Source organism: Tenrec ecaudatus, chromosome 5, assembly GCF_050624435.1.
Source record: "Tenrec ecaudatus isolate mTenEca1 chromosome 5, mTenEca1.hap1, whole genome shotgun sequence".
Lineage (NCBI taxonomy): Eukaryota > Metazoa > Chordata > Mammalia > Afrosoricida > Tenrecidae > Tenrec > Tenrec ecaudatus.
In genome coordinates, this window is record NC_134534.1 from 17,372,514 (window position 1) to 17,394,517 (window position 22,004).

The 22,004-nt window shown below is 41.5% G+C and overlaps 1 pseudogene; it reads left to right on the forward strand.

Moving 5' to 3' along the window:
* Positions 1-9,722: 9,722 nt before the first annotated feature.
* Positions 9,723-10,383, forward strand: LOC142448658 (dynein regulatory complex protein 8 pseudogene; annotated as a pseudogene).
* Positions 10,384-22,004: the final 11,621 nt, after the last annotated feature.

A 22,004-nucleotide genomic window follows, 5' to 3' on the forward strand; every position in this document is an offset into this window, starting at 1 on the left:
ATAAAGATTTACCATCTCAAAAAACATTAATGAATTAAAATTAAAAAAAAATTTACCGTCTCAGAAGACCACAGCCCTAGTTTGGCTACAGAGTCTCCATGAATGTCAACTGTTGTGATTGCAGTGGGTTTGATTTCAGATTTTTAAGAGGGTTCCCTAGAGATGGCTGCAATTTATAAAAGCAGCAAAAGAAATTAATCATAAATGGGGTTGGCGTGTTTTTGAGTAGGGTGTGAGAAAGAAGTATTGGTTTTGCCAAGTAGAAAAAGCTGACCTTGAAGTTCATAGAACCAGATAAGAAAGAGGTTGAAAAATAAAGTGAAGGAAAAAGCAGGGTAATCATGGCAGTTTCTGAGCCTGAGCCCGGTCTATTCAGAGAGGAGTCACCATGGCTGACAAGGCTTGGGAGGAAAGAAACGTCTGGCTTCAGAGTTTCTGCCGTTTGATGGCATCTCCTCCCTGGGATGCTCGTCGAGTTTTACAGCTTTTTTTTTTTCTTTTCAAACTTGCGAAGAGCCAAATGCAATGTTTGGAAAGATTTCAGGTAATTGAGAACAGCACATCAAAGCAGCATTCCACAAAGAGAGGGGGATATGAGATTATCATATCCCTTGGCTTGCAAAAAAATTATTATAGAAAAGTATTCACTTTTTCAAGCATGATATTGTGGATTTGGGGCAACAGTCCTAGACTCTAAATGGTGATATGGTATATGATCTTGAATCTATTTATGATTTTGTACATGATATTAAACTCCTGGATTGATATTTCTTTTTTTTTTGACCACAAAAAATATTATTTTTTGTTGAGGGAAGAAACTGCCTATTAGTATCTGATTTCCAATCCTAGAAAGCATAAGCATTCATTCAATAAAAATTTCTTGGAAGAATATATGAATTGTATCATGTTGGAGCGACCGGCTTGTGATAGGCTTTGTTAGTCGATTAAAAAAGTATAAATAAATGCGAAGATATGCCACATTCCAATCATGTGCCAAGAATGGGTTTAAACACTTTACAAACATGAGACCACTTTTAATCTTTACCTTAACCATCTATGTTAGGATCAATTATGATCCTCTTTTAGAGATGAAAAGGCATACATATGATGAAATGAACTTGCTCAGAGTCTGTCACAGGTATGCAATGGAGCCAATGTTTGCATGTAGACGGTTCCTCATACATTCAGCGGATTTCCCTGGAGGTCTAGCAGTGCCAGGTGTTAGTGACTCTTGGGTCTGGGATGCAGAATATTACAGAAAAGGATCCCTCTCTCATGGAACTCTTTGGTTGGAGGAAAGACAGAGTAAACAAGTAAATAAATAGATGCTAGGTTTAATGGTGATGAGAATGATGGGGGGCATATAATGAAAGGAAAGGGGCTAGCGTGACCCGAAACTCCTTTTCTTTCAAATAGATCAAGCAACAATCCTCTGCTAATGGCCATTCAATCAAAGACAAAGCAGATGTAGAAAGGCTGTCTCAGGAAAGTATAATTCCTAAGATTCTGTCATGGGGACCAAGATGGCAGGAGAAGGCCTTCGCAGGGAGTGGAGAGCCCAGGCGGCATTAGGTATACAAATATCTAAGCAACACTTGCAAATGAGTGCGTTTACGAGGCCACTCGTAGAAGTTGCCTGTGGACTAATCAATGGGGGACAGCTGAATACATGTATTGTGGTCGTGGCGTGTGCCATTTACACATGGCAGTGGAGAACTATGCTGTAGAGGCTCCTAAATTGTGATCTTCATGGGAGCAGAGCATTGTCATGAATTGAGGGCTAATTTGACCGCAGCTAATATTAACAGAGTAAGTCTTAAAAACCCCTTCGAAACAGAGCCCACAGATTTAAGACTGGCATTTAAACATAAATCTGGTCATGTAGATTTGGGAATTAGTGGGCAGTTGTAGAAGGTGTAAGATCTTGGAGACTAGGTCAGGGGAACAAGGATGGTTTTTTGGTGATATGGCTCATTTAGGATCACAAGGCAGAGAAGATGGATGAATGGATGTAGCATTACTGGGAACATATGGGTCATAACTCACTCAAACCTGCATTTTCCAGGCTGACATGCCTTGGATGGTGCATCCTCTTTCAAGGAGCAGATATAAATGCCAAGTGTACATTCACAGAGAGCTCGTTGAATGGGGTGACCAATGACCCAGTACTAATCCACTCTGCTTTCTCATTTTTGTTGTACTCTTTCACCCTGCTGCAAAATTGTTCTCCCACTCCAGATAGAATGAATCAGAATCTACTTTTTAACAAAACCACTAGGGGATTCCTACGTACACATGAGTGCACATGATATACAAGGGGTGTAAAAAATCCGGAAAAAGTGATATTTTAATTCATTTTCCCATGACCTTTAAGAAGCCCCTCATATAAGGTAATTCTAATGTCATCCTAATCGGGGATCTATGCATCCTAAACTACCTGGGAGGAAAGGCAGGCCAATCTACTTCTGAAACCAATTGGGAAGCCCTGTTCTGATCTGGCCCCCACAGGTTCCCCATGAGCAGGAGTAGGCTTGATGACAGCTCCTTCACTGGCACTTAAGCTACAAACTTTCTCTGGTAATTTCCAGCATACAACCCACCTCTTCTTCTTTGTTCTGTACAGTATGCCACTTAATTATTGTTGTATTTCAGCCCTACTGAAATGTAAGAGCGACGAGGACAAGGAGTCTTGTCTATATTCTTCATCTCCACTTCCCTGGCACCAGAATAGGAGGCACTCAAAGCATGAAGAATATCCTTGAATGGATAATTATCTTTCCCCACTGCCCGGGTTATAATTGGGGAAGAAAAGAACAGTGGAGATTGGAAAGAGAAAGAATTGTCCTGGCAACGATAAAGGAAGAACAGAGCAGAACGGAAGCGCAGTCTGTCAGTGAACGCAGATCACACAGTGTTCACCGACTGAGTTTTCCACTCAATGATGCCCATCTCCTTTGTGGTCAAAGGAGAACCATTCTTTGGGCTTTGGGTTCCATAGCCCATGCTTCTCAGTGGCCGAAGAGGCTAAGGCAGCTGGTTGCTGGGCTCAAACGCAGTTGAAAATGGTTAGTTTCTGTTTGGTTTAATGTTAGCTTCAAGAAGTACAAAACAAGCTAGCCAAATCTCTTTTACATTATTTTGGAAAGCCCTGCACAATCCATAGGGAAACTCAATACAAATGTTCTGGTTAGTTTACATGGGGTTTCAATAACTATTTGATGACTAGAGAGTCCGTAGGGCATTTGCAAAAATAAGCAGTGGGAAGTTGGGCTGAGTTAAGAGAGAAACAATTGCAGGGCCTCCCCTACAATCCTCAATCACAACAAGCTGTGCGCTAAAGCTTACTGAGATGGCTCAAAAGCATGGGGGTTCGTTTTGTAAATCTTACAAAAGTCAGTGAATTTAAAACTAACTAATTCTAAAAGTTCTCAATCTCTGGAACAAACCCTTCTTTCACCAAACCGCCTGAGGAAATCGCTTAACATAAAGAACAATTACCTACTAAAAATAAGAACACTTGACAGTCATGACTTTAAAGCTCCCCATGAGCCAGCCCTGACTTCAAGTGGGAAAATGGCAACCATCTAAGGTGGGAGAGGTTCTATCTCTACCTGACTGCTTCCCCTCCTGGAGCCAAGGGCCCCACCGCACACACCACTTCAAGACCACAGATTCCTCTCCTGACCCAAGGATCTGGACAAACACATCTTTTCTCTTTGCTTCATTTCAAAGGGTGACGAGGACATTCATAAACCTTCTTTATGGAGTCCTGGTTTATCAGTGTCTCTGAATGTCTGAAAGCGTGCTTCTGAGGTTAGAAATTATAGCTTTGATCCAGATGAGAATGTGTAAATTTACTAATCATAATATATAACAATTTACTCAGTTCCACGTCTTTAGTAGATGGATGGCTATCAATCAAATGTTAAAACTACCGCAAGAACCACGTTCTCCAAGACTCAAAGTAAGGCTGACGTGTATGTGTGTGTGTGTGTGTGTGTGTGTGTGTGTGATGTTTCCATCTTGAAAATTTAGAATGTTAATTTCTGAGTAATTCAAGAATCTAGCTATTGTCATATAATGCCTGGTATAATGGAAGGAGAAGAGAGATGACTATAGCAAAGATCTGTGTTTGACTCCCAATTCTCCCACTCTGAGAACCCAAGATGGAGATTAATAATAAGTACTGTCAATGATTATTGTAAGTAACTATACTAGTGGATGAAATGTGCAATTATAGATGCATGACTGCTTTCATAGTATATAAAAATTAAAGCAGGTGAGGGCATGTTGAAAATTGTAAACCTGAAAATGCAGAATTTCAAGATGTGGAGTGACGGGATAGTGTCCTTTTTTTTGAGAAGGAAAGGAAGTGACAGTTGTAACAGCAGTTATACAAAGTCCATTAGTGAAATCAGTTCCTTTGAACTGTGAGGATGGGAAAACCTGTTCCCCACACCCGCCGACATCGACAATCTCGGTTTTGGTGCCATAATCCCAGATAAATGACCCAGTGTATCTGGCTCGTTAAACAATGCCTCGTCTTCGTAAACATCTTCATCTTTTCATATTTGCATTTTGTTTTTACTGGCATTTATGGAGAATTCTGTGCTATGTCAAATGTAATGACATTCGGTGAGACAGAAAAATCACACAGCGCATGTTCAGAGAGAAGCTCTGACTAATTGCTATAGGGATATCTTTCTCTATAAACCAGATTCAATTAAGACAACATATTACCCAGACTGACATAAAAGGTAATGCTTATAATTTATTGATGGTCAGTAAATTGAGTCATACAGAAGGCAGTCAAACTATGTGAATATGTTGATTGACCCACATATATATATTTATTGCTCATAATTGAAATCACTTCCTTCCAACAAGCATTTACTAAGTAGGGCCTTGGGCAATGTATTTTTGACACAATTCTTAGTGTTAGTTTGATATTTTTCCAGATGAGTTTGTAGAATTGGAGCAGAGATACTATACCACATAGAAATCTCAAACCTACATGAGATCTATGAGAGTTTTTGGAAAAGATTAATAGGAGTATTATTCAAAGCCAACTACCCATCTAAACTTCAAGGAGGACATCCTGAAGGCATTATATATCTTGACAAGCTTACACTAAGCACTGGGCTATTAGCCAAACGATTGTAAGTAAGTAGAATCTACCCAGAGGCCCTTCCGAAGACAGGTCTGGTGTCTTTCCACAAAGTCACAACCATGAAACTGGTGTGGAACAGCCCTACAGTGACACCTGCATAAAGGGTTCTTATAAGTCAGAATGGAGTCATTGACATCTGGACTTTTGTTTGCTTGTTTCATAGGTCTATAACAAATTCGCTTTTAAAAGGAGCGCTAGTGGTAGAGTCGGTTACTCCTCAGACTGCTAACCTCTGGGTCACCATTTCAAACACCTTGGCCACTCTGAAGGACATAGCTGAGGCTGTCTGCTCCATAAAGATTGACAGCCTCCGAAATGCCCTGGAACAGTTGGACTGTGTCCTCCAGGGTCCAGCTAAATCAGAGTTGACTTGATGACAGTGGGTAGGTTCTTTACAAAGGTACGGGGCCAGCTAATATGTCTACACAGATAATAAAAACAGTGAGAAGATGAATATCTTCTTTAGTTGCTCAAATTGTTATTGAATTAGACATCTACTGAGAAGCAAATGGATGCTTGAAAGTACTGTGTGATTACAGATAGCTTTGAAATCTAAGAGCAGAGTTTTGGGTTCTTTACACAATACTGAATTCTTTTGTTTTTGTTTTTTTCTCTTAGGAATGGAAAAGGAAACCTTAAAATCTAACAAGACGTTCCTCTCTCTAATTGAGGATGTAAAAAAATGTAAGTGAAGTGAACGCCTGTGACTGACTTCACGGCGAAGCTCAAGTTCATAGTTTGACAGCACTCTGAGGCAACTGGGGCACGTGATCCAGGCCCAGATACAGTTGGATCTGTAGCCCTTTCCAAGTCACTCATCATAGACACTGTGAAAAACAAAACAAGCCAGTTATCTCAGATTCCCAATGTTTACTGGAAACACAGGAAGTTTGTAATTCTCGGAATTAAGCCTAATGCAGGGTCTGTCTTCCACGGATTCTGTAAGTTCAAAAGGAATCCAAGTAAAAAACACCTGAAAGAGCATGTATGCTGATGGATATCTGAAATATTCCAATTTTGGTCCTGTAGTAATGCAGCCATCGTGTAGGCAATATACCTTTTTATCTGCTTGTGAAGGAAAATCTGCATGCAAGTCAATAGTGCAAATACAAGTGCTAGGAAGAGATCTGTAGAAAAGAACTACCCAACCATTTTAAAATCATTTCATTAGGGACTCCTACCACTCTTATCACAATCCATACGTACATCAATTGTGTAAAGCACATTTGTACATTCGTTACCCTCATCAGTCTCAAAGCATTGGCTCTCCACTAAAGCTTCTAGCAGCAGCTCCTCATTTTTCCCCTCCCTCCCACTTTCCAATGTCTCCCTTCACTCACTTTTCTGTTGTTGTTTCCCCAAGGAGGAGCTTATATGTAGATCCTTGTAATCAGTTCCCCCTTTCTACCTCACCTTCCCTCCACCCTCCTGGTATCGTCACTCTCACCACTGGTCCTGAAGGGATCATCCGTCCTGGATTCCCTGTGTTTCCAGTTCCTATCTGTTCCAGTGTCCATCCTCTTGTCTAGCCAGATTTGTAAGGTAGAATTGGGATCATGATAGTGGGGGTGGGGGGAGAAGCATTTAGGAACTAGAGGAAAGTTGAACGTTTCATCATTGCTACCCTGCACCCAACCATTTTTAAGACCCTTTCTAGAATCTTAGAAGTTCTTTTTATACAGAAATCTTCATTGTGCTTTCCATCCCCTAGGTGTTGCATTAAAATGCGTCCTTTCTGTCTTTCAAGTGGCTTTACATTGCTGGTTATTGATATCTACTGAAGAATTTGGAAGCAAAGATGCTGTTTCTCAGAAAGCAAAAAGTAAATTCCAATTAATGTATCCAAATAGATAACAATTTGCTCTGTACAAAACACAGAGCTCATGCTTGTTAACTGGTATTGTTGTTATTTAAGAATAATTGTAATCATCATGGGCATCATTCTTAAGACATAAATCTGTCTTGGAAGATGGACAGTCAGACAGACTTCATCACGAGAACTTTTGACATGTTGTCAGAAAAGACCAGTCCCTGGAAATGGACATGAGGCTTGGTGAAGCCATCAAAAGACAGGCAACTGGTGGTTTTGAATTTGCCGAGTTTACCGTTTACAGCCTAATACACAGCCATTATGCCACCAGAGAGACCCTTGGAATCTCTGACTACAGTGAGTCATCACTCCTATGACAAAGCTAGGCTATGCAATATGACAGGCTATTGTTGATATTGTTAGCTACTGTAGCCTTATCACAGACTCACAGAGACTCCACACACAATACAATGAAATGCTGCCTGATCTGGGACCATCCCCATGGTGGGTGTGAATCAGAAGATTGTGATCCAGAAGGTTTCCAGCGGCTGATTTTCAGAAGTTGACCACCAGACCTTTCTTCCTCGTGTGTCTTAATCTAGAAGCTCTGCTGAACACAAAAGCTATCCTTGAAAGACAGGTAGTAGCTGTGCATGCCCTAGTTGATCTGTGTCAGTCTAACCTAATCACATCACAGGGTTTTCTCTGGCTGAGAATAGAAAGAGGAAGACAGAGAGAGCCAAAGCTTTTGAAGCCCTTTGCTCTGAGGATGGAGGCAGCTAGGTGAGAAGCAATGAGTCCATGCCACAATAAAAGGCAGGAGGTGGCCCCCAGCAAATAGGCAGTGAGGAATCCTTGACCTTAGTCTTCCAGCTTGAAGGAAGTGAATTCTGTCAGTGACAAGAGTGAGCTGGGAAAAGGCTCCACATCCCAGGTGGGAATGCAGCCAGCTATCCGCCTGTGAGTCCCTATGCAGAGAGTTGAGCCAAGTGGTGCCAGCCTTGTCCCCTACACAACCATGAGCCAGTAAATGGGTATCTTGTTAATGCCCCCAATTTGTAATACTTTGTTCAATATCCACCACATAAGAATGGATGTCTCCTCTAAGAATTTAATGTATTCCCAGGGCTTCTGAGCAGCATCCAAATTAGAGGTAAAATGCTTTTCTGAGAGGGATGTTTTGACGACCCTTCAATGAAGCCAAGGCCCTTTATGTGGCCTTATTTAATTGCCCCGCCCCCAACTTGCCTCAGACCCTGTCACATTGAGAAAATAGATGCGACTTTCTTGTATTCTTTCATGTGTTTTGAGTTTCATAACATATGCTGTTTATAATCAGTTTCTATAGAGTTTCTTTCGGTCTTGTAAACAGTTGCAAAGCTTCACCTAGAGCTGTGTGGGATTTCTTTATCCCCCCACCCCATTGGAAAGGCTGAATAGGCCCAAGGATTAGTAACAGCTTAACTTCAGTCATGATTTGTAAGAGATAAATGCAGTCTTTGTTCCTGTTTGGCTCTTGGGGACAATGTGAAATTAACAACTTGTCTGCTTCTTTCTGTACTTACCTCAGCGTCCACAGCTTAACCATCACTCCTATTTGTGTTTTATTGTCTTGTCAGAAAGTACCTGTAAATGAATTCTCAATATGAAACGAGGTGCCAAGCCAAGTTACTTTCCTTCCAAATGAGTTCTGGAAAAGATCATCAACTCCTCTTTCTCAAGGGCTTAATACATGACAGATACTAAACTAGTCAAATAACATATGCCGTTTTTTTATGGTTAATACTACCCTTGGTTGTTTGGGGGGGGATTTTTTAGGTGAGAGAACTGACATTCAAAGAGAGGGAAAACTTGCCAAAAGTTAGAGCTAATACGTGGAGAAGCAACATGAATTTTAATCCAAGGTGACTCCATACTGATTACACTCGGATTCGTGTTAATCTCATATTGCCATATAGTGTAGGAGAACATCGTAATTTCCTTGACCTCAACCTCAGTCAGTCCACAGTTATCTCGGCCCTTTCACAGGTCTCCATCTACTCCTCATCTTGAACATAATCGTTCCAGCGCTATTTCTCATCCCGTAATACAGATATCCACATTCAGTTACCCCAAACACTCCATACTCAGCCATGGCCCTATAGGGCAGAATCGTACTGCCCGTATGGGTGTTCAAGGCTATCAATCTTTAAGGGGACAGAGTTGGCATCTTTCGTTCCTGGAGTGTCTCTTGGGTCCCATGGTGGACCTCATAGTTAGCGTCCAATGAGTCATGCAGGGTTCCTTCCACTGTAGACGACTTAAAATTAACTAACAGTAAAAATCCTCCTCCACACCCCACGAGCAATATTTCAAGGGCTCAATAGCCAGTTGTGGCCCTTGGGCACCATGCCGAAATGATCAGATTGATAGAACGTTTGATTATTTCCCTAAGTCCTTCTGGACAGCACTGATGGCGGCAGAGCAACAATGAAACTAGCTAAGCTTTGGGCTACATGCTGAGTAAACTTAAATCAAAATCATGGCCATTGAGTCAATTCTGTCCTAGCAATCCTGAAGGACAGCGTAGAATGGCCTCTGTGAGTTTCTTAGGCTGTAAATCTTTACTACAGCAGAAAACCTCATCTTTCCCCCACAGAGTGGCTGGTGGTTTCGAACTGCTAATCTTAAAAGGTAGTAGCTCTCCTCATAACACCAGGGCTCCTACACGCGGAATATGTACTGGCAATTTAAAAATCCGCAACAAGATGGCGGAGGATAAAGACTGGGAAAGCCCAGAGACTGCAGTAACAGAATTTCACAAAAGGATCAAAGAAGCCTTTGAAGTATTTGACCATGAGTCGAACAATACAGTGGATGTGAGAGAGATTGGAACAATTATCCGGTCATTGGGATGCTGCCCCAGTGAAGGAGAGCTGCATGACCTGATTGCAGATGTAGAAGAAGAAGAACCCACTGGATACATCTGATTAGAAAAATTTCTTCCAGTGATGACAGAAGTACTACTGGAAAGAAGATACAGACCAATTCTAGAAGATATCCTTCTTCGTGCGTTTGAGGTATTAGATCCAGCTAAACGTGGGTTTCTCACTAAGGAAGAATTGGTCAAGTATATGACTGAAGAGGGGGAACCTTTTTCTCAAGAGGAAATGGAAGAAATGCTGTCTGCTGCAATTGATCCAGAATCCAATTCAATCCATTACAAGGACTATATATCAATGATGGTGGTAGATGAAAATTGAATACTCTAAACACTTCTAATTCAAAGGGCAATTAAAATGTTTTTCTTTGTCCTAGCTAATTCCACATCTTATCTTGTAACTCTTAACATCTGATAATGAATTCTTCTGTACATAACTATTGCAAGATACGCCAATGATTTAAAGATGATTGTAACAGTGTAAAGCCTAAATATTTTTCGTATGTTTAGCCTACGAAGTAGTAAATTTCTAATAATTTTAAAAATAAAAAGATAATAATAAAAATAGTCTACATCTCATAGAACCTTTGTTTTGAAGTACAGAGTATCAAAGTTCCTTAATTCCTATGTGTCACAGAAGATGAAAACCATGAAGAGAGAAGTGTTCCAATTTCTTTCTCTTTTTTTTGATTATAGACCCAGTCATATGCGATACACTAGAACAGAAGGAAAAAGTTCACATTTCCCCCAATTAAGCTTCAACATCCTTATGGGTTTGAATTAATACACTTTCTGAAATGGCCCTCCTCTTTGTGAATTTACCATTTTAAATCCAGTTAGTAGAGAATATATCTTTAACCTACGTGCACGAGGAATTACCTTAGGGATGCTCCCATAGGAAGATGCATGAGATCATTTCCTCTTCCCTGACTTCACCATCATTCTGAGCTGCGTCCAAGTGATGAGACTGGAGACTATGCTTTTGTGTGTAGAATATCAACAGGGCCAACAAAGAGGGTAGGTTTGATCATTGACTTCCTAAAATTAGCCAATGAAAACCCAGAATTTGGTCCAGCATAGTTCTGAAAGATGACACATTAGCATGGAAGGCACTCAGAATATGCAGGCGATACAACAGTAGACTCAGCAAATCAATAATCATGAAGATGGTGCAAGACCAGGCAATGTTTTCTTCTGTAGTTTGGGGTCACCATGACATGGAGTCAAAGCAATAGCAACTCACAACAAAATAAAACTAAGCTTCATGTCTCATGTCATATGCCATTAATTCTTGGTAGATAATTGTAATTCTCTAGAAACTAATTGAGGTCCCACATCTCTGCATGCCCAATTCCACTGGCCTTAATCATTTCACCTTATTATTATGTTAATATAACTCATTTGCTCCCCACTGAAGCAATAAACACCCCATGGGCATGAGTTCTGTCTACCTAGTTAAATAGTAGATTTTTAACTGTTAGAATACTGTCTAATATTTGGTGGGTTCACACCCAACCACTTCTTCATGAATAGGATTTTTGTTTGTCTTGAGAGCGCAAGCAATGAGCTGGTTTTTGTTTGTTTGCTTTGTATTATGGCGTCTACCTGCCTCCCACAATATCATCACATCAACCGATAAAATCAAGTACAATTCGCTGTAGTTAAAAGACTATGCTTCACTCGTGCTTTCTATGGAAAAAAAGTACAAAGCTGGAGCTTTGCCCTGGAAAAATTCACGTCAGTGTGGACTAACATGCTAGCGTGATAAGGACATTGGAAGCAAAAGGACCCAATTGGGAATTTTCATTTTGCCACCAGACTACTATGTGATATTTTTTCTCATTGCTGTATCTTTGTTCTCTGTAATCCCCATCAATAAACCACGCACAAGAATTTCTAGTCCACAGAATTTCTATCAGTTGAATGATGCATGGTAGTTTCTAACGTACTCATTTGGTGCTTAATAAATGCCAGGGCTTGACCTTCCTCTACCCCCAGCATTGGCACCCTAGGCAATGACTGGGCATTTGCTTTAAATCCCTTCCCAGCCCTGTTACCCTCTCTGGTTTCAGTAGATATGCCTTTAACTTAGGCAATTCAAAAAAAAAATGTTGGGATGTGTGTGGTGGGAGTTATGTGGATCTTAGCTTCTGATCGTCCCCTTCTAAGCCAGCGTTCCTGCTCCATCTTTGATTCCTACTCGTGAGGACCCTGTATGAGTAAGTAGAACTTCTCTGGTGGGTTTCCAAAACTGTACATGTTTCTGAGAGTAGAAAGCTTCATCTATCTCCCAAGGGGTGCTTCCAAACTGCTGACCCTGCAGTTGGCAGCCCAACACATAACCCACTCCACCACTCAGGCTGCCTAATGACACATTGCTGTGATTGATCATTGACCTTTGGCACAAGTAGACATCTGATTTATACTTGTAGGACATCATTTTGCCTGTAACCCCTCCCAGTTCATGCTTCTAAACTGTTTTTGAGGTGTTCGTATCTGTTAAGGTTGTTAAGATTATTTGGTTTTATACTGATAAATATTTTACAACTAATTCTTCTCTCTCTCTCTCTCTCTCTATATATATATATATACATATATATATATATATATATTAGTTACATCATGTAGCAATCTATTTTCAGTTCATGATCACACCAGCAATTAGAAACTATGATTTCTTGGCAAAAGGTCTTGGTCTTTGTGGCAGAGATGAAGGGACGCCATCTCATTTCTACTGTGCTTATATTCTCTTGGCCATAATTGTGTTCTGATGTTTTTGCTACAGTTTCATAATTTTCAGGGGTGGGGGGAAGAGAGCGAGAGAGAAACAGAAGGAATCCTTCATGGCCCTTCATTTTGTCAAGGTTTTAAGTGCTCATTTACTTATTTTTTATTGATGTATGTGGTAGGCTACGCACAATGCACCTTCCCTTGTGTTCACATTTTAATTCCCAATAAACACAAATAACTTACATAGCAAATAACTCAACTCACTGCCATTGGCTTCCTTCTGACATAGAGACCCTACCGGACAGCGTAGTACTGCCCTGTGGGTTCCCAAAATTAGAAATCTTTGCTGGAGCTGAAAACCTTGGATTTCTCCTGTGGAGTAGCTGGTGGTTTTGAAATGCTAACCTTATAATTAGCAGCTCAATGCATAACCATTACACCACCAGAGAGACTTATCAGACTTTCCAGTGGGTTAAGTACTAGTCTGCTAATCGCAAATTCAGCAGTGTGTTTCTCAGAAACGCCCAGGGCAGTTCTAGTTTGTCCAGTGGGGTCGTTCTGAGTCTGAGTCCGCGTGATGGCAATGGCGTGTGTTTGATGATCCCGGTGGGCTGCGGTAATCTTACACAAGTGAGTCAGGAGCGTCAGAGTAAGAGAAACGTATTCATAAGTAAAGCAGAGGTGGGAATAATAGGCTTTAGAGATGGAGGGAGGTGACATGAGCCAAGGAATTCAGGTGGTTTCTAACCAACCAGCCAAACATACTGTTGTCCAGTCAATTCCACCTCAACGCTAGTAGAAAGGCCTCAGGAGTCCCAACACTATAACCTTTCAGACTCGTCTATCTTCTGTGGAGCAGCTGGTGGGTTCAAACTGCCAGCCACTAAGTTAGCGTGGAGTGCTTCCCCACTGCACTACCCACCCCAGTTCCTTGGGTGGACTCTAGAAGACGAAATGGCCAAGGAATGGAAACAGCCTGCCGAAGGATTGCAGACGTGGACACCTGTACTTAACTGCGGACCGCTGAGTTCTGTTGGAAGGCAATGGACTTGTGGTTTGGGGGTCGGGGGGGTTGGCACTGAGCTTTTGGTAACTTGTTACAATGGCAACAGGAAATTATTACAGAAGTCTGCATCATGTAATGCCCACAAGAAGTCTGTGATGCATGTTATGTGAATTTACAGTATGTGAGTGTATCTTAAAGCTCAAGGGGGGTTATTTCCAATTGTTCTCAGCACCTCGGCTGCCACAATTGCTGCAGCGGGAGCAGGTGGCGGAGTATGGAGGAATGGTCTGCGCAGTGATGGTGGCCCAGAGGGTTGGCTGGGTGGGCATTATGTGACCCATACCTGTAGTCGGTCAATAAGGTCTCTAAATCAGGTTGTTTTCTGAATGAAGGGGCAAACGAAAGATAGCTTTCACATCCACATAGAAAAGCTCTTAATGTACTTCTGTGCACATCTTTGTACTAAAATACTACGACTGTGAGCATCTGAACTTCTAGACCCAAAGGAATCCCTCCCATTGGGGCACCTGTGCCAGGGTGCATTCTGGAATATGGGTGCAGAATACTGTGCTTAATCCTCTGAGAACTGAAATGCTGAACATGTATGTACATGTACAAAGGCGGTCTTCAAAAAGTTCATGGACAAGGTCCATCATGTTTCCTTCCACTTTTCCATGAACTTTTTAAAGTTCTCTCATACATGCTATGATTTCATTTCATCCATGTGTGTGTATGAGTCAGAAATAGCCCAATGGCAACTGTTGGTTTTTGTTTTTTTTGTGGGGCAGGGGTATTTATTTAAGAAAAGTGGTTCTAGCGGTATAAGGGGGTGAAGTCTTCAGTTACTAACTAAAAAACGGTGGTTTGAACACACAAAGCTCCTCCACGGGAGGAAGATGTGGCTGTTTACTTCCAAAACTTCCTAGCCTTAGAGTCCCGGTGGTGTCGGCCCCTCTGTACTATAATGTTGCTGCGATCACCAAGGGTCTTTAGGGTAATCCAGTCCTAGAAGCCTGGCTTTCCATGCAGATGCCCCAGGTTCAAGTGACAGTCAACACAGTTCATGCACAACCACCACCAACCTCTCTGAAAGTTTAGTTATGTTCATTCACAAGTGTGGGGAGAACTTGCAGATTAAGATGGACTAGAAAGAAAGGCCTGGCCATCAACTTTTAAAATCAGCCAGAAAAAAAAACAACCATGGAATGCAAGTGTCTGATCGCTAACTGATCTGGGGACAGCTCTGGACCAGACAGTATCTCATGCCTGGTGCATGAGGTCAGCAGGAGGACATCCCTCAACCAAGGGAAATGTATGCATGTGTTAATTGACTCTGGGCTAATAAAAAGCATTTCCATTTCTATCCGCACTATAGACCATTTGAAGGAAGTTACTCTCTTCCAGAAATGTATTTGTTGACTTGGGAGAAGTGTAACAGACACTTTGGTGAATGACGCAGAATGAAGTCTGTTTAGAGGACTGCTGACAACGGATGTTCTAGAAGGGGAACACAAAAGGTAATTCTACACTGAAAGCATGGTCAAAACAGGCTAATAAACACTTGCAATCAACCCTCTGGGGAGGGAAACTTATTCTTTCTCTTCTTGGAGCTGTTCTTAATATGACTAAGAAAATACATTCAAACAAAATTCATTACCAAGCAGTTAGCCTCTGTGCCCTCCGGGACCAATGCAAACGGGTTTGGACCTCGCATACATGGAACGGCTCCGTTTAGCTTGGCATTGCTCCCCCACCCTCTCGGGCTCATTAATTAACCTCCCTGCATCTGGAGTCAATAGATAATTTTGAAGGAAAAAAATTATTTTCTATTCTAAACATCAATGCTGTAGTTTCATTATCATTTACATTATATATAGGACAGCAGAGGTGACGTGGGAGCCAATACATTACCTCCCAAAGGAAAACGTCCCTGATTCTTCTGAGCTATTTCAGTTATTCTACTTCTGCAATGTCTGAATAACCTTGATGCACAATATTATCTGCATGTCCAAATTGTATTTAAAATATTGGTCCATTGTTCTCTTTAGCTTGTAAGCTACTTGATGGCAGAGATTGACACTAATGTGTTTTTTCTGAACATCCAAAAACAAAACTCCAAACTCAATTGTTATTGGGTCAATATCAACTCATATTAGCCCTAGAGAACAGAGTTGACTCGCCCTGTGGGTTTCTAAGCTTTAAATATTTGCTGGATCAGAAAGCCTTGTGGGTTTGATTCTTGCAATTAGCAGCCCGATGCTCATCCCACAGTGCCACTGGTCTCCTCTCAAAGCGTACTGTAGGCCTTAAATGTACATTTGTGGAGCACACCCACCCCATCATTGTGAGGTACTCACAGAATTTTAAATGGGAGACTGACACCTCTTGCTTAGCTCATTGCTGTCTAGTAGATGCTGGCTCATAGTGTCAGAGCACTGCCCCTGAGACTGGTGGTTTCCAAAACCTGACCGTGTGGATCCTAGCCCAACACATCACTACTGTGCCATGATGGTTTCACATACCTCGTGCTAGGGTTATCAAATGTCTTTCCTGAACTAATTACCAATAGCTTAAATCTCTCATCATTTCCATCCACCAATAGTAAAGTTATTGCCATCCAGTTGCTTCTCATGCCTAGTAACCTTATAGAGAGTCCACATGGCCATACATCTTTATGGGAGCAGATAGGTTGATCTTTCGCCTATGGGAGGACTAGTGGGTTTGAAGCACAAACCTTGCAATTAATAGTCCATCAGGTCACCAATAATGGGCCCTTCCTAAAGCCTGAATATCTGCTCTTTTGGATTCAGCCAGAGTTTAGAACTGGTCCATAAGAATGGACCAGTTTTTCCCAGGCTAAAAGTGTACATTTCCATGCCAGATATACTAAATCAGAATGTATATGTTAATAAATCCCTAGGTGATTCTTAGAAGTACACATGTAATCATGTTAGGATGCTTGAGAATCAGAGGAGTGTCTTGTTAAACTGTGGATTCTGATTCAGCCATCTGGAGTGGAAATTCAAGTTCTCAGTAAGGGTTGGACCAGTGTGAACCCTTTTGAAGCCCTGGTTCCAGCTATATATATATATATATAAAAAAGTCTTAGACAATATTTTCAATACTCCATGCAATCTGTGTAACTATAAACACCAAAAATTCAGCTTTCTACCCTTGTCAAAGTTCCTGTCAGACCTTCCCATTATAACTGATTAAACCATATCCTTAACAAAGATGAACAATTTTGCGGTAACCCTAATTGTTCTTGAAAACACTGAGTCCCTGAATTCATTTTCTCTAAATCATCTGGAAAACGTGATTTGGGGGTTTTCTTACCATACAATACTTTATTTGCATTCTTGATTTGTTTTTGGCGAATAGCTCTATCAACACAGCTGTAGGTGGAGCAATGCTTAAAGTGATCGTGCCTTTCCAAACAATTGCTTTTCTCAACAGCTGACAACCCAGTCTGTAGGCTTTTGTCAAGCTACCATTCTGAGTCTCCGAAATGTGCCCACAACGTGTCCTGAAAATGTAGCTCCATGTCTATAACTTGACATGGTTTTCCTTGAATTTGTTTTAAGGGTTAGTCAGTCATCGGATATTCTAACAGCCGGCTTACTTTCTCCTCGTCGGTCCATCTAGTCACCACTACACTAAGGGCATTCCATATGTAATGCAAAATTAGCCCAATTGTCACATTGAGTTAGTTGGAAGAGCCGAGTGCTTTAAACTAGAATCAGAACGCTTGCCCCTGGCCTGGGCCAACCCCCAGAATCAACAAGCAGCTTTAAATGACTCACTTTCCCGGGACTCAGTGTTCTCATCTCTTAAATGCGAGTAGAAATTATGACCTAGCTCATTCTACACGGCCTTAAAAGATGGAGGTGTCTCCAGAGGAGGGTACTGTTTGTGTCTCCACAGGAAAAGAGGGGCCAGACTTAAATCCAGTGTTCCGGGATGCAAATGCAGCATGCCAGCATGGAGTGGGGAGCCAGTGGAGCAGCCTGAGGGCTCGGCCCCCATACCAGCTACGTGGACAACTGTCCCTCCCCCCAGAAGAATTTACTTTAGAGGACGCACTGAAGCTGCAGCTCGGGGATATGGCTGATCAGAACACTCGGGAGCAAATGAAGGGGGAGGAAGAGAGAGTGGAGCACATCCTGGCCCAACAGACCTGGAGGACAATATCCCCGCTCTGAAGAGCCAATGCACAGAGTGGACCATATGGTTGATCCCACACACCGTCCCTTGTTGGCCCAGGGCCTAAGGGAGACAACACTGGTGACTCAGTGTTGGGACTGGCCCAGACTGAACCTGTGACACAGAGGCAAACCACTAAAGGTGTGCAGCAGAGCAACCATGAGAGCAGAGCAGGGAGCCCTTGAGGGAGTACAAGGGACAGACTCTGGGGCCAGAGCACGGTACCCCATCTGACCTGACTGAAGGACATGCCTAGAGTTCAAAAATCAGACCTTGATCTATTTGCAAGTTTTTCTTTCTTTTTTAAATGTTTTCTTTTAATTAATTTATTCTTTTATGTGTCATTGGTTTTCTTTTTTCTTGTTATTGCTGTGTTCTCATTTATTGCTTGTCTTGCTATGTCTTGCTTTTTTGGTGCATATTATTATCTCTACAGATCTATCTAGATAAGATAGGCTGGATGAATAGTCTGGAGGAGAAAACAATAGGACCAGTGGTTCTAGGGGGACATGGGAGAGAGAGAGGTGGGGATAAGGAGGTGGTGTTGACCAACCCAGTTACAGGGGAGCAACAAGTGATCCAAAATTAGTAGCAAGGAGGGTGTGAGAGGTCTGGTAGGAATTCAGCAAAGGCAATGTAACTGAGAGAAATTACTGAAACCCAAATGAAGGCTGAGCATGATAATGGGACAAGACGAAAATAAAAGGAAATAGAGGAAAGAGCTAGGTGACAAAGGGCATGTATAGAGACCTAAATATAGGCACATACATATGTAAATATATTTATAGAGGATGATGGCAAGTAGATCTACATGCTTATTTTTATAGGTTTAATGTTAAGGCAGCAGATGGACGTTGGACCTCCACTCAAGTACTTACTCAATGCAAGAACACATTGTTCTATTAAATTGGCATTCCATGATGCTCACCTTCCTGACACTATCACTGAAGACAAATGTGTGCATAAGCAAATGTGGTGAAAAGAGCTGATGGTGCCCAGCTGCATCAGGGGTAATAAAGGCTTGCAGATAAACAGGCAGCCATCTAGCTCAGAAGCATTAACACCCATATGGAAGAAGCATAGCAACCTGTGTGACCACAAGGTGTAGAAGGGAGCAGGTATCAGACATCAAAGAACAGAAAAATCATACCAGTGGATGTCCACCTTGCCGATATGATCACTGAAGACATATGAGTGCAAAAGCAAATGTGGTTGAAGAAAGATGATGGTGCCTGGCTATCAAAAGATATAGCATCTGGGGTCTTAAAGGCTTGAAGATAAACAAGCAGCCATCTAGCTCAGAAGCAACAAAGCCCACATGGAAGAAACACACCAGCCTGTGTGACCACAAGGTGTCAAAAGGATCAAGTATCAGGCATCAAAGAACAAAAATCATTTCATTGTAAATGAGGATGAGTGCAGAGTGGAGTCTCAAAGCCCATTGGTAGGCAACTGGACACCCCCTTACTGAAGGATTGTGGGGAGGAGATGAGCCAGTCGGGGTGCAGGGTAGCGACGATGAAGCATATAACTTTCCTCTAGTTCTTAAATGCTTCCTCCCCACCCACTATTATGATCCCAATTCTACGTTACAAATCTGGCTAGACCAAAGGATGTACACTGGTACAGATAGCAACCGGAAATACAGGGAATCCAGGAAAGATGACCCCTTCAGGACCAGTGGTGAGAGTGGTGATGCCTGGAGGGTGGAAGGAATGTGGGTTGGAAAGGGGGAACCGATTACAAGAATCTACGTATAACCTCCTCCCTGAGAGATGGACAACAGAGAAGTGGGCGAGGGGAGACGTCAGACAGTGTAAGATATGTCAAAATAATAATAATTTATGAATTATGAAGGGCTCATGAGGGAGGGGGAGGGGGTTGGAGGGGGAAAACAAGGAGCTGATATTAAGGACTCAAGTGGAGGGCAAATGTTTTGAGAATGAAGAAGGCAACAAATGTTCAAATGTGCTTGACACATGGATGTATGGATGGATTGTGATAAGAATTGTATGAGCCCCCAATAAAGTGATTTTTTTAAAGATGGAGGTGTCTAATATTTTAAAGAAAATGAACAGTTATTCCCTTTCCTGGTTAAAATGCATTTTCTCATCTACATTGTATTATTGGAAATATATAGTATGTTTATTAATTTACTTATAAACAAGCAAGGTCAAATTAGGAAGCACTGATTTGTTCCTTTTTCTGAGCTAAAGGACAGGGTCGCTTTTCCTGAAATTTCTTCTGGCACTGGTGATTTGGTGAACACAGAATCCATCCTCCCTGCCGCCCGGGCCTTCCTTGACCCAGTCCATCCACGTCTTTTCAACCAAAAGGACTTGAGCTGAAATCAAGGGCCCTTTATGATAATCACAGAGCCCTTCTGTGGATAGCCAGTACAAAGGGTCCCAACCTGTCACTCTGTAGCATTTCATCCTGTCCAGTTCCCACATGGAACATATCACAGTGTGATAGTTCTCTTGTTCATTCACGTGTTGCTTTATTTTTCCAATAAAATATAAGCTCCAGAGACTGAGGTATTCTGTCAGTTCTATTTACCGCTGCTCACCAGTACCTAGAATTGTGTCTGGAACTTAATGAGCACTCAATAAGATGAGGATGATTGGATTACAGTATACTCATTCACTGTAACTCAAATCAAACCCCACCATAGAAGAACCTGCAATCAGTCTTGGTTCCTTGAATACGATAGAGAATTCATTCAGTACAGTAGAATTTTATTGCTTATCTTCCTAAGCATCTCCATGATTTTCACCACATTCCTATCCATGGCCTAAACATTACCCTAAGTAATTGTGAATTTTAAAATGCAAATACCTAGATTATTCTTCCTAACCTTTCATCTCCATCACCTCACCCATGTCCTTGACACCCATTCCATTCTACCAGTAGATACCCTCCAGGGTCTACCAGTAGACTTCTTGGCCAGAACAACAAGATTTAATCATTCATTTCTTTACATATTATCTTACATTGTGACTTCCATACTGATGAACTCTACCTGCAATGTTTTCAGTGAATTATTAGATATTTAAGCTTGGAGCTAAAATAAGAGTATTTTAAGAAAAAGACCGTATTTTATTTTGAAGTCAGTCATAAAATAATTTCAGCAACACGATAAGTAATAGTCACATCACCCATCAAGTTCAAAAGTATTGAGAAACACAGGAACCAGGTATATGGTGTGGGATGACAATAGTTTGACTAATATTATAACCAAGACTTAGGCAGCTACCCACCCATACAAATGTTCCTTGGCAGCCTACCCTCATTAAATGTATAGCTTGGAGGGAATGGATCTTCTTAGAAGGAGCTGGGTACCAAAAAGACAGAGAGAAGGGATTCAGTCAGCCATGCCTAGTACCTTCTCCAAATCTCACTAATCAAATAATGCATCCCCTTCTCACTGGAAGAAATGAATAAGGGGATTAAAATATTATATTGATAGAAACTCGTTTGCAATGAGGACACATAGAAGGGACATAAAATTCACTCTCAAATTCCTTCCTTCAAAAATGTCATGGGATCCATGTTTATTGCAAGAAGTGTCTACATATAATTTACAGTTAAGAGCAAAACAGACTAGAGACTAAAACAGACTAAAATTTATGAAGGCTCAGAGATGATATCAAAAACTAGATGTTGACTGATTGTCTGAAGGCCTTATAATGTGATCCCTTTCAGAGCAGTTAACAGTCATCACCAGACACAGACTATTCCTCTGGTGTTAGGGTAGCAGAAGCATATGTTCATGTGGCCCGTTAATCAATTAGACTAATTATTTCCATGGGCCTTGAACTGTCGTCACTTTTATTTTCTTCCTAGTAGAGTGATACTAATAGTTGTCTCTTAGATGGCTGCTCAGAAGATTTTAAGACTCACCAAAGTAGGGTATAGAACATTATCATTGTGGGTTACATTATGCAAATTGACCTTGGTGTCCCTGTGAGACCCTAGGCTTGAGCCTCGACACCCATTCATGCCTTCAGGGTGTTTGGTTATGTCTAACAGTTTTCATAACTTTCACACTTGTATACTCCATCACATTCATGGATATGCCTCAAAGATAAATACACATGTACAAATACCCTCTGTCGAATCTCTATAAACCTATGCGTATACTCCCACACCTGCTTAGCCTGTA